At 44.4% G+C, this 12,436-nt stretch overlaps 1 protein-coding gene across 2 annotated transcripts in view; it reads left to right on the top strand.

The window, feature by feature from the left end:
* The window catches only part of HYOU1 (hypoxia up-regulated 1), a 275,150-nt gene that overhangs the window by 165,849 nt on the left and 96,865 nt on the right, over positions 1-12,436 (top strand). The gene's annotated exons all lie outside the window — the stretch shown is intronic.

Here is a 12,436-nt window from a genome sequence, read left to right as displayed (position 1 = left end):
AACAAGAATAGACTTCTCCAAATTTCACGTCATTGGAGTCTGACTATGACATTTTCCAGAGTGCAACAAATACAGGTTACTTATTGATACCTCTACCTCCATATTCCTCACCTTTTGAATATCCCCAGGTACAAACTGGATCTGCAAACATTTCATAGCTCTTGTGCACTAGGAGGGGGGGCATTTGCTCCACATTGACACTGGAAGCAACATACAGAGAAATCAGTGGAGCCATAAAGCCTGTCCCTAACTGCCCCCACTAGGCTGTTTCACATTAGTCCCATTTTGTCCATGCATACAAGGTGCATCCGGAGCATGCTCTTTGGAGTTTTTCTTTGGCTTTTCTTCTTCAAATTTAGGTTTTTCGGTGCAGTGCTTTGCCATGTGTCCCCAAACACGATCTAGCTGTAAGCCCTCTAAGAAATGTGGTGGAGCCTTCACAGATCCCCGTGATGATTGCCTCCTGTTTCTTGGCTGTAACAATAAAAAGAGCCTGCAGCTCTTGCTGGAGAATGCATGCTAAAGACTTGAAAGCGTGTGAGGCCGAGCTCTTCATGGCCAAGGATCAAAATGACTGGGGAGCTCGCAAATCCCGTCCTCGATCGAGGTCGCTGGAGTCTTTCTCCTCAGGGTAAAGAGTAAACATGGGCAATATTCAGAGCATCATCACTACATTTGTAAGTCCCCAAGACGAACTCCAACCCCAGAGTTTTCTTCTTCGGTGACAGAATTGGTGGAGTTTCCAATTCCAGCTGGTCTTCCAAAACGGTGGTTATAATGGTGGAAGAAAGGACATATACAGAAATTAAACAAATAATAATGGTTTTTAATCCTTTTATGTATCATCAAACAATGTTTATGATATGAATATGAAAAAAATATTCACTCCTGTTTTAGACACATTTTCATAGCTCACTTTATTTGTTTCGGCAGTCACTTGTGGTTCATTTTAATGTGTCCACGTACAGAATGTCTGTGGAAGGTCCCTAGCAGGACTGATCTTTTGAACTTACTGTACCGAAGATCATCAAATGTGTGACAGTCGGAACTCTTTTTCTACCTACTCACAAGGTTTTTTCCTACGACTTGCCTAGGCAAATCCTTTTAGAAACTTCACAGGTTCAGCAGTTAGAGCTCCAAGCATTGTTTCAATTTTGCCCATAGTGTCCTCACCTTTTAAAATATGTGCCTTGATAAGAACACTGGACATCTCTGGGTCAAGTTTCTTGTACAGAATATAAAGTGGGATTAAGTGTCTTTTCTCACCTATTCCATAATGTATCCATAACCCTGACAATCCTTGACTTATGAGCATTTTAACAAATCTAAGTAGCGCAATAATATCTGTGTCATTTGACAGTACAATTACTCAGTTGGAACCATTTCGAACAGCCCACTCAACAAGTGGCACTGCACGAAGGTCTGCTTCCTCCAATTTGCTGTTAAGCTCTTGAACAATATGGCCCATACCTTTTGAATATCTCTGCAGGTACCAACTCTTCATTGACAATCATTCCATGTACAATGATTGAAAATTCAGTGTTCACTGAAGCTTCAGCAATGTTTTGGCGAGTTAACATCTCCAAGTTAATTTTGTTCAATGTTGATGACCAGAGCTTATCAAGTTGCAAAGGTATAGGTGTCACATTTTTGATGCAGGCAAGGTCAATTGTTCCACTTGTAGACATTCGTCTGATTCTCTCACATTCTTTGACATGTAGTTCAAGATAACTGTCAAAGACAACGTGCAGTTCTTGCAAGGTGCACACTGACTTGGAGATCTGTAGAACAGTCTAAACAACCTCTACAAAATTTGCATGGATGAAATCTTTCCCATTCGCAATTGTGACATAGTCCACAAAAGTTTTCAATTAGGACACTTTTTCGAATTGAAATTCTTGAGGTGAAAGGCTTTTTTTTTTTTTTTAAGCTCTTGTGCGGGTTTGTGCTTTACTGGTTTGGTTGCAGCATCTCATTCATATAATGCATTTGTTGGAACAAGATCGTGCAACAGAATGTCCTTGATAAATTCACACCTTTATCTTGCTACATCCATTTCTATATGTGCTTGCAAAAGTTGTTTTTTGTAACCCGTTTTGTAGTGGCTAATTTGGCGAAACTCTTACTGTGGCAATTAAAGCATTGAAGTTTAGCTTCAATGATTATGTCAAACAGCTTCTTCTCTTTCAATACAAATCTCTTGCTTCAGTTCTGCATATAGTTTTGATCTATGTTCCAGGACATACAGTAGACGTGTCTTTATATTGTTATCCACAGATTGTTTGGTCACGAAGGTGTGTAGTTACAAAGGCTCAGTCATTTCAAAGGGGTTTCCTTGCTATTGCATGAAATGAAGGATGTCAACATTGTTATTAAAATGTTCCCCTCTCTTTCCCACAAGTTCGTGGTGAGGACCAGTTTCACAATGGTCTATTAGTTTTGAATTTGTTGTACCTCTGAAAATATTACAGATAGAAAGGACTTTGTGGTAAACTAGCTGCCATTGAGCAACATATTCACTTTAACGTGTCTGACCAACAATTCCCTTGGCACTTTTCTGTGATCTCTGGATCGCCTGTTCCAGTTTCATATCTAGAGCCACAGCATTGATTCTCCCCTCTCAATCTTTCACCACAAAATCTTTGGATTAATTTTCTGTAGAGGTATGGTTTTCCCATCTCTAGCTTCTTCTGTATTTCCAAATATCAGGACCCATATCTCAGGTAGTTTATGCAATCAAATTTGTGAAACACAGTAATCAGTGACTCCACAGTCTTCATGTGCAGCTTCAAATGACCTCCCCATTCAGCATGTAACACGTTTTTCAGTAGAGCCATCATGTGTAAACATATTTAGCCAGTACTTGAAACGTTCTGATTTTTCTTCACATTCTTTGGCAAACTGTACAAACTTGTTTTTCTGATTATGAAGTAAGTGTATTGAACATTGCCTAGTCCACTTCTGAGATAAGATATGCAAAGCCTAATCTGCCATTCTTGATCCAGATAGTATTCCAACCCGCTGTTTCTGTAGTCTCCGATATGATGCGCATACCTTGTAACGAACTAACGTAATGACTTCCGCTCAATACTGACTTGACAGTTTTGCTTCCAAAGATTTCAGCCTCAATATGTGCATCGTCTATGCCACATTCACTTTGAAATTCCTGCACACCGCAACTCAATTTTTGTTATGTGGAAAACACCCATCATTGGCTAAAGCTCATCAAATTCTACTGGTTTGCTCATAAAAATGACAGCCACAATACGGAAAACCCCTTTATCACAGAAAATTGACAGGATGGTCTAGTCTTCAAACTGAGCATGCACATTTTGGAATTTTATTTAGAGCTGTGTATACTTCTGCGTAGTTTGTGACTGGAGATGGTATTTCTGGTTAAAAACCCAGCCTTCTTCAGTGTGACGGTGTTCTGGGAGATCAGAGCATGAATTCCAGCCCAGGGAGGAACTGGCTTTTCTTCATCGTTTAGTCTGCACTGAATAAGCGATATGATAAATTCAGTTAAAATATCATCGCGGACTGCAACAACGGTTAGAAGAAGATCCATGTCCTCAGCCACTTTGAAACTTTCTGGTAGACTGGGACGGCTTGTAGTGATTTTGCACACGTTGGCAAGGCAGTTGGGTTATAAGTATGCAGCATCGTTTGTCTATGCCTACAGCTGACACAGCTTGTTTACCAGTTGCTTCTTCATTGGTACTGCCTTGAAAAAGTACCATGGCAGTATCATGTGTGCTGATTGTTCCAGACGAAGAAGAGCGGTCTTCAAAACCAAAATTATCAAGAGCAGCAATTGTAAAGCCTTTCCTGGTAAAGTGACTTGGAAGTGGTGTGCTGTCGGGTTCACAAGATTTTACAGCATGAGCTTCTAACAAGTTCCTCCTCTTTACTTTATCATTAGAACTTGTTGATACACCACTCCTATTAAATGAAGTGATTGGCTCTCTATTTTTACACCTATCATAGTTTGCGTGGCAGCCATCATGTGTAGCAGAGATTTTTGCACAGCATAAGCTTGTCGGTTCATGGGATTGTCTTCCCCTTCTTCACTTAAATCTTCAAAGCCATCATCAGTGTTGCCAGCTTCTGTTCCAAACTCAAGAACAGTTTTGCTTTGCTGGTATTAAACAATGATATAAAAAATTAAGAAAACATCAGGCATTCTTGTTGACGCCCATGATTTGCGGAGCTCTGGGGCACCACATAATTTGTCAAGTCCAAAATCTAAATCTTTCAGGGCGTTTCTTCAAATGGTTCCTGCTGATTTTACTGCATCCTGTGATCTTATTTTGGCAGCAAGAACTTCAGGAGTCACATCAGCTGAGAACACCAGAAGTGTTTCCTTCTTTTTGTTAGACTGACAAAAACAAATTCTGTCATTGTAGAATCTCACCAGAACAATCTCAATGTCATTATTGTGGATCATTACAGTTTCATCAATGTTGACCATTATTTCTTTGATCTCACTGAGGGTGAACCTGTAGCCAGCACTTGAGTGGCTTCAAAACTTAATTTGCTTTTTCAAAGAGTGCAAACTTAACTGAAGGCATGCAGTTACGTTGCTCCTGGGAGCTCATTGTACATTCATATTTTCAAATGTATGCACACATGCAGTTTGGGCGGGCATACAAATCTGCTGCAAATACAGTCACCTCCTTGTTTAGATCAGCTACTCGGCTGAAAACTTCACATTGGAAGAAACTAGCAGCAGATAAAAACGTTTGCCCTTTGAGACTCACATACTCTGCACTTTGTTCTTTCGTCAGTCACTTTGTCCCTTGTTTTGGCTAAACCGCAGCTAACACGTTGAAGATCCTCTGCTTTCTGATCAGTTTTTGGAGATGGGCGAGGGGTAGCCATTGATCTTGTAATTGGATGCATTGGGTTTGGTTATCATCGATTTCTCAGAAGACTCAGATTCTTGTGATTAACTAGTTCCTGCTATTTTTTGCTGATTTGTTTTTTTCCAGGCTTTTTTCCATTGTGTACTACTTGTAGCACTTGTTACAATGATAAAATATTTGATCCTCTTCACCTATCCATTTCAATCTTTTGTGAATTCAGTCTTGCCGTGTTTCTGCAGCATCTCAAACTCTGTTCTGTCCAGCCGTAGTTGATGTTAGCTTTTCTTCATGATTAGTTTGGCTTTTGACACATTTTTCTTTGTTGGAGTCCTCAGATTTTGTAGTTAGTAACATTCTGTCAGGAGGTAAAGATCCTCTGCTATGACCTGCTTCGCTCATATTTACGAATTCGAATCAACAGAAAACCTGAAACAAAACCAATATTAAAATAAATTACCAATATGATGGGTAAAAAAACATCATTATAGAGCCGCCATTTCTTAAAATGGCGAAAAGCTAGCTCTGAGGACTTAATTTCTATCTCTGTAGGACTACTTCACCCCCAAAACCTATGTTTTGACACCAAAATGAAGTATATAGGTCTCATGGTTCCTGAAATATTACATCATTGCAATACATCTGCCATTTTTAAAAATATTGTCCACAAAAATAGTCCAAGATGAGCAATGTCTACCCAAACTAAATAACTTCTATAATGATCCTAAAAACACAAGTCAAAAATGAAACTATCTGGACAATCTCTTGTTTTACGGAGGTATATCAAGGGGCCAGGATTGTATTGACCCTGATTCCTGCTCTGGTACCACAAGCTCCTTCTCTGACTCCTGGACGTTTAGGCCTCCAGCCTTCAGGTCTTGCTTGAATTCCATAGGGAGCCTCAAATGGTAATGGAAGAACAACAGTATAGTCAGTTTTCTTGCAAGGGCAGAATTTTCAAAATTGATTCAGATCCCCTTGGAGGAAGATGCTGAGGAGATCCAATTTGTCTCACCCATGGACTCTGATTTGTAAGCTTTAGCAGCAGCTGGAGTTAGACTCCTCCACTGGCCTTCCACCCGCAAAGGTAGTCACATAGAACGGTCATCAGGAAAGCAGGGTAGGTGCTTCGGCCTCCCTGGCCGTCCTTCAAGACAAAGGTGAACCTGCTTTGAGAGGCTTTTCAGCCATCCACCCAGGCTTCAGAAAATGTACTGCCCTTCCATGATGTCTTTCTTCACCCTATCTTAGCAGATAAGAAAACCCTACCTGCTCTTGGGCAGTCAACATGGTTATAGTTATACAATCTCCATCTGCACCCAGCAACTGACTTTTTCTCACTTCTAACATTTTATCGAAGTCTAGAGATTGATATCCCATAGTCTACCAGACGGACCCGTGGAGTGTTTTCTCCAGGCCCTGTGAAAGGGAATCGGAAAATTGGAGGCTTTTGATAAGAAGCTATTCTTGGTTAGCAGTCTGGCTGTTGAGGCGTTACTCTCATACCTTATGGAACATGGACAACATGGTGGTGTGAATCCTGCCAGTGCATTTGCAGCTGCACTTTAAGAATGTTATCAGAGGTGGTCAGGCAATAGCACAGCAAATGATGCAAAGGCTGTTGGGACTGTGGACATCCTGCTTGGCTCCGCACTTTGAGATTATAGTCAGGCATCCAATCTATCCGAATGGGCTTACCATTTAATGGATCCATGTTTGGCAGGAAAGTTGATTCTACCCTTCAAAGATTCAGAGATAGCAGGGCAACCACAAGATCCCTGGGCTTGCACCTGCCTCAGCAAGATCACAGGCAGCTTCACTAATTTTGAGTATCTGTGAGGCTTTAATTTTCAGCTGCATAAACCTTCGTAACTACAATCACAGAACTCTTTTCAGTACAGAGGCTGTTGGAAAGGGAGAGCATGTTTGATTCCACCTTTCATCGCCCCTTTCTCCCATCCCCCTCCTGGGAAGCAACTATAGTTTAAACTTGTCGATTCATAAGACTTATGTTAAGGCTGAGTGTCCTCCATTTCACAGTCTTTGGAAGGCCATTACTTTAGGCCAGTGAGCAATTTAAATTTCGGGAAAGGTTGTATTCACTACCCTTCTAACAATTCCTTCCTCCAGTCAGATGGAAGAACAACTAAGCATCTTGCAACAAGAGGTGGAGAACCTCCTACTGAAAGGAGCAGTGGAGCTGGTGGGTGCTAAAGCAGGAAATTGATCATCAGGAATGCTACTCTTTGTACTTTCTGGTTCCCAAGAAGGACAGCTGTCTGCATCCTATCCTGGACCTTAAGATCTTCAGTCTCTTACTTGGCAAAGAGAAATTCAAGATGCTGTGTCTATCTAGTTAGGGTGCTTTTGATGTTGGAAGTAGGATGGTCTATTTGGACTTGCAGAATGTGTATTTCCATATACTGATCCTATACCCGCACAGGACGTTCCTGCGATTTGTGATAAGTACCACTCACTATCAGTTTGCTGTCTTCCCGTTTGGTTTGACATCAGCACTTCCATCCTGTACAGAGGGGATGGTGGTGGTTGCAGCTTACCTCAGAAGGTTCGGAATCATTGTATTTCCCTGCCTGGACAATTGGCTGCTGACAGCAGAAGCTCCAAATTTGGTGTCCAAACACCTGCAGTTCCCACTGCTGTTGAACATGTGATTTTCCACTCACATTCCCAAATCACACAATGAGCCCTCTTGGCTTCTCACTACTCATAGGGATATGTTAGGAAATGGGTTGTATTATGCGGTGTGGTTTTGCAAGCTCACCATGTAATACACTCACCAGCCACTGTAGGACCCCTACGTTTCGTCTGTCAAACCCTCCGCTCAATCCTAGGTAGCTCTGGCTCTTGGCAGCAAGACTTGCACAGAGGAACAAGTGATAGGCAATTTAAACAGAACCAAAACAAAGGAAGAAGAAAACAACACAACACTCAAATCTGACACGAGTTTTAAAAAATAAGCTGTATTATTATAACAATTTAGACACTAGAATGAAAAAGATCCACCAAAGGGTCTCAGCAATATAGATCTTACAAGCAATAATAAATCAGTGCAGTTTCACTCAACTGCGAACAAGTCTTGGCGTAGTCAACAAATTACACACTTAGAAACTTTTTCAAGACAAACTTAGGTGTCAATGCGGTTGGCTAGAAGTACTTGAAATGACCAGCTCCAGCAGGGAGCTAGTCGGGGGGGATCAGCAAGGTCCTCAAGAACATTACCTTTACAAGGAGAGCAGTCCTTCAACAGTCCAGGCACCTTATCCATGTGGCAATGTGTAGGAAGTTGGCTCTGTATGTGCTATTTCAAAGTAAGGAATAGCATGCACAGAGTCCAAGGGTTCCCCTTAGAGGTAAAATAGTGGTAAAAATAGATAATACTAATGCTCTATTTTGTGGTAGTGTGGTCGAGCAGTAGGCTTATCCAAGGAGTAGTGTTAAGCATTTGTTGTACATACACATAGACAATAAATGAGATACACACACTCAGAGACAAATCCAGCCAATAGGTTTTGTTATAGAAAAATATCTTTTCTTAGTTTATTTTAAGAACCACAGGTTCAAATTTAACATGTAATATCTTGTTTGAAAGGTATTGCAGGTAAGTACATTAGGAACTTTGAATCATTTCAATTGCATGTATACTTTTCAAGTTATTCACAAATAGCTACTTTAAAAGTGGACACTTAGTGCAATTTTCACAGTTCCTGGGGGAGGTAAGTTTTTGTTAGTTTTACCCGGTAAGTAAGACACTTACAGGGTTCAGTTCTTGGTCCAAGGTAGCCCACCGTTGGGGGTTCAGAGCAACCCCAAAGTCACAACACCAGCAGCTCAGGGCCGGTCAGGTGCAGAGTTCAAAGTGGTGCCCAAAACGCATAGGCTAGAATGGAGAGAAGGGGGTGCCCCGGTTCCGGTCTGCTTGCAGGTAAGTACCCGCGTCTTCGGAGGGCAGACCAGGGGGGTTTTGTAGGGCACCGGGGGGGACACAAGCCCACACAGAAATTTCACCCTCAGCAGCGCGGGGGCGGCCGGGTGCAGTGTAGAACCAAGCGTCGGGTTCGCAATGTTAGTCTATGAGAGATCAACGGATCTCTTCAGCGCTGCAGGCAGGCAAGGGGGGGCTTCCTCGGGGAAACCTCCACTTGGGCAAGGGAGAGGGACTCCTGGGGGTCACTTCTCCAGTGAAAGTCCGGTCCTTCAGGTCCTGGGGCTGCGGGTGCAGGGTCTTTTCCAGGCGTCGGGACTTAGGTTTCAGAGAGTCGCGGTCAGGGGAAGCCTCGGGATTCCCTCTGCAGGCGGCGCTGTGGGGGGCTCAGGGGGGACAGGTTTTGGTACTCACAGTCGTAGAGTAGTCCGGGGGTCCTCCCTGAGGTGTTGGTTCTCCACCAGCCGAGTCGGGGTCGCCGGGTGCAGTGTTGCAAGTCTCACGCTTCTTGCGGGGAGCTTGCAGGGTTCTTTCAAGGCTGCTGGAAACAAAGTTGCAGCCTTTCTTGGAGCAGGTCCGCTGTCCTCGGGAGTTTCTTGTCTTTTCGAAGCAGGGGCAGTCCTCAGAGGATGTCGAGGTCGCTGGTCTCTTTGGAAGGCGTCGCTGGAGCACAGTTCTTTGGAAGGCAGGAGACAGGCCGGTGAGTTTCTGGAGCCAAGGCAGTTGTCGTCTTCTGGTCTTCCTCTGCAGGGGTTTTCAGCTAGGCAGTCCTTCTTGTAGTTGCAGGAATCTAATTTTCTAGGGTTCAGGGTAGCCCTTAAATACTAAATTTAAGGGCGTGTTTAGGTCTGGGGGGTTAGTAGCCAATGGCTACTAGCCCTGAGGGTGGGTACACCCTCTTTGTGCCTCCTCCCAAGGGGAGGGGGTCACAATCCTAACCCTATTGGGGGAATCCTCCATCTGCAAGATGGAGGATTTCTAAAAGTTAGAGTCACCTCAGCTCAGGACACCTTAGGGGCTGTCCTGACTGGCCAGTGACTCCTCCTTGTTGCTTTCTTTGTTCCCTCCAGCCTTGCCGCCAAAAGTGGGGGCCATGGCCGGAGGGGGCGGGCAACTCCACTAAGCTGGAGTGCCCTGCTGGGCTGTGACAAAGGGGTGAGCCTTTGAGGCTCACCGCCAGGTGTTACAGCTCCTGCCTGGGGGAGGTGTTAGCATCTCCACCCAGTGCAGGCTTTGTTACTGGCCCCAGAGTGACAAAGGCACTCTCCCCATGGGGCCAGCAACATGTCTCTAGTGTGGCAGGCTGCTGGAACTAGTCAGCCTACACAGACAGTCGGTTAAGTTTCAGGGGGCACCTCTAAGGTGCCCTCTGGGGTGTATTTTGCAATAAAATGTACACTGGCATCAGTGTGCATTTATTGTGCTGAGAAGTTTGATACCAAACTTCCCAGTTTTCAGTGTAGCCATTATGGTGCTGTGGAGTTCGTGTTTGACAAACTCCCAGACCATATACTCTTATGGCTACCCTGCACTTACAATGTCTAAGGTTTTGTTTAGACACTGTAGGGGTACCATGCTCATGCACTGGTACCCTCACCTATGGTATAGTGCACCCTGCCTTAGGGCTGTAAGGCCTGCTAGAGGGGTGACTGACCTATACTTGCATAGGCAGTGAGAGGCTGGCATGGCACCCTGAGGGGAGTGCCATGTCGACTTACTCGTTTTGTTCTCACTAGCACACACAAGCTGGCAAGCAGTGTGTCTGTGCTGAGTGAGAGGTCTCCAGGGTGGCATAAGACATGCTGCAGCCCTTAGAGACCTTCCTTGGCATCAGGGCCCTTGGTACTAGAAGTACCAGTTACAAGGGACTTATCTGGATGCCAGGGTCTGCCAATTGTGGATACAAAAGTACAGGTTAGGGAAAGAACACTGGTGCTGGGGCCTGGTTAGCAGGCCTCAGCACACTTTCAATTGTAAACATAGCATCAGCAAAGGCAAAAAGTCAGGGGGCAACCATGCCAAGGAGGCATTTCCTTACACAACCCCCCCCCCCCCCCCCCAAACGAAAGAGGATGAGACTAACCTTTCCCAAGAGAGTCTTCATTTTCTAAGTGGAAGAACCTGGAAAGGCCATCTGCATTGGCATTGGCATTGGCAGTCCCAGGTCTGTGTTCCACTATAAAGTCCATTCCCTGTAGGGAGATGGACCACCTCAACAGTTTAGGATTTTCACCTTTCATTTGCATCAGCCATTTGAGAGGTCTGTGGTCAGTTTGAACTAGGAAGTGAGTCCCAAAGAGGTATGGTCTCAGCTTCTTCAGGGACCAAACCACAGCAAAGGCCTCCCTCTCAATGGCACTCCAACGCTGCTCCCTGGGGAGTAACCTCCTGCTAATGAAAGCAACAGGCTGGTCAAGGCCATCATCATTTGTTTGGGACAAAACTGCCCCTATCCCATGTTCAGAGGCATCTGTCTGCACAATGAACTGCTTAGAATAATCTGGAGCTTTTAGAACTGGTGCTGAGCACATTGCTTGTTTCAGGGTGTCAAAGGCCTGTTGGCATTCCACAGTCCAGTTCACTTTCTTGGGCATTTTCTTGGAGGTGAGTTCAGTGAGGGCTGTCACAATGGATCCATATCCCTTCACAAACCTCCTGTAATACCCAGTCAAGCCAAGGAATGCCCTGACTTGAGTCTGGGTTTTTGGAGCTACCCAGTCCAGAATAGTCTGGATCTTGGGTTGGAGTGGCTGAACTTGGCCTCCACCTACAAGGTGGCCCAAGTAAACCACAGTTCCCTGCCCTATCTGGCATTTGGATGCCTTGATAGAGAGGCCTGCAGATTGCAGAGCCTTCAAAACCTTCTTCAGGTGGACCAGGTGATCCTGCCAGGTGGAGCTAAAGACAGCAATATCATCAAGATAAGCTGTGCTGAAGGACTCCAAGCCAGCAAGGACTTGATTCACCAACCTTTGGAAGGTGGCAGGGGCATTCTTTAAACCAAAGGGCATAACAGTAAACTGATAATGCCCATCAGGTGTGGAGAATGCTGTTTTCTCTTTTGCTCCAGGTGCCATTTGTATTTGCCAGTACCCTGCTGTCAAGTCAAAGGTACTTAAGAATTTGGCAGCACCTAATTTATCTATGAGCTCATCAGCTCTAGGAATTGGATGAGCATCTGTCTTGGTGACAGAATTGAGCCCCCTGTAGTCCACACAAAACCTCATCTCTTTCTTTCCATCTTTGGTGTGAGGTTTGGGGACTAAGACCACTGGGCTAGCCCAGGGGCTGTCAGAGCGCTCAATTACTCCCAATTCCAGCATCTTGTGGACTTCCACCTTGATGCTTTCCTTAACATGGTCAGATTGTCTAAAGATTTTGTTCTTGACAGGCATGCTGTCTCCTGTGTCCACATCATGGGTACACAGGTGTGTCTGACCAGGGGTTAAGGAGAAGAGTTCAGGAAACTATTGTAGGACTCTCCTACAATCAGCTTGCTGTTGGCCAGAGAGGGTGTCTGAGTAGATCACTCCATCTACTGAGCCATCTTTTGGGTCTGATGACAGAAGATCAGGGAGAGGTTCACTCTCTGCCTCCTGATCCTCATCTGTTACCATCAACAGATTTACAT

Source organism: Pleurodeles waltl, chromosome 3_1 (assembly GCF_031143425.1).
Source record: "Pleurodeles waltl isolate 20211129_DDA chromosome 3_1, aPleWal1.hap1.20221129, whole genome shotgun sequence".
NCBI classification, from domain to species: Eukaryota; Metazoa; Chordata; class Amphibia; order Caudata; family Salamandridae; genus Pleurodeles; species Pleurodeles waltl.
This window is presented reverse-complemented; position numbering and strand designations above follow the sequence as displayed.